The sequence below is a fragment of the Gekko japonicus genome, unplaced genomic scaffold (genome assembly GCF_001447785.1).
Source record: "Gekko japonicus isolate JY-2015 unplaced genomic scaffold, Gekko_japonicus_V1.1 scaffold2312, whole genome shotgun sequence".
Lineage (NCBI taxonomy): Eukaryota > Metazoa > Chordata > Lepidosauria > Squamata > Gekkonidae > Gekko > Gekko japonicus.
Window position 1 is genome coordinate 252,132 of NW_015162019.1, and position 1,030 is coordinate 253,161.

The window sequence follows — 1,030 nt, forward strand, 5'->3', positions numbered from 1 at the left end:
TCCTTCTATCCAGGCTGGGGGGGGGGGGATGCAGCTAATCTCAGTCAGGTCCATATCAGCGGAGAACAATCCATCAGGTGTTTTGGTCCCAAGCCCTTCAGGGCTTCATATGGGGAATACTTGAAGGACTGTCCTGATTCCCTGATCAATCAAGTTTAGTAACGAACTTCTGCTACAGTTGAGAGACTGCAGAAGAGTGTTTTGCAGCCCCACATTTATGGAACTCCAAAGGCCAACCTGTTTAGATGGGCTAGTAAGATTTTCCTTTTCAAGCAGGCCTCTCAGCTGAGCGTACATTTCTTTTCCTTGCCGACAACTATTTTAACAACTATCTTGAAAGCAGGTTTATAATACTGCACTTTATACCGGAGCTGAAAAGTAGATTCTAAGTCCTCAAATTAAACACACTCGGCTGGGTGTCATGCAAGATCAGTACAGTACAAACAGCGATCATTTGCCGCCCTAGATATGCTTCCACTGGATCAGATTTGGGGGTATCAAGCTGGAAGACCTTAACAAGATCTGCTCCCAGAGTTTCAGATTTTTCCCTGCAAAACCTACAGGTGCTGGGGGGGGGGACTGCTCCACCCTTCTCTTGCTGTACAAAGGAGTGAGCAGTGACTCACGAAAGCTCCTACCGTGCCACATATTTTGTTAGTCTTTAAGGTGCTACTGGACTCTTGCTCTTTTCTGCTGCTACAGACAGACACAGCTACCACTACCCATCTTCATCTAGTACAGGGGTGGCCAAACTTGCTTAATATAAGAGCCACATAGAATAAACGTCAAATGTTTGGGAGCCGCAACACATGAATATTACATGTTTTTACTGGGAAATATGCAAATTTGCTTTTTATTAACATTAAATGAGACTGCCAAAATAACAACAGAAGCAGTAAAAGCAGATATTGATAATGATATTTGTCCAGTGATATTTGTTTGCTAATGATACTTAGCTTCCCCAGCGGCCCTGCCAGGAGCCGCACAACACATGTGAAAGAGCCGCATGTGGCTACCGAGCCACAGTTTG

General features: G+C 44.8%; 1 protein-coding gene across 3 annotated transcripts in view; it reads right to left on the minus strand.

The window, feature by feature from the left end:
* SGTA (small glutamine-rich tetratricopeptide repeat (TPR)-containing, alpha) overlaps window positions 1–1,030 on the minus strand; it is a 25,030-nt gene that overhangs the window by 11,466 nt on the left and 12,534 nt on the right. The window lies entirely within an intron of this gene.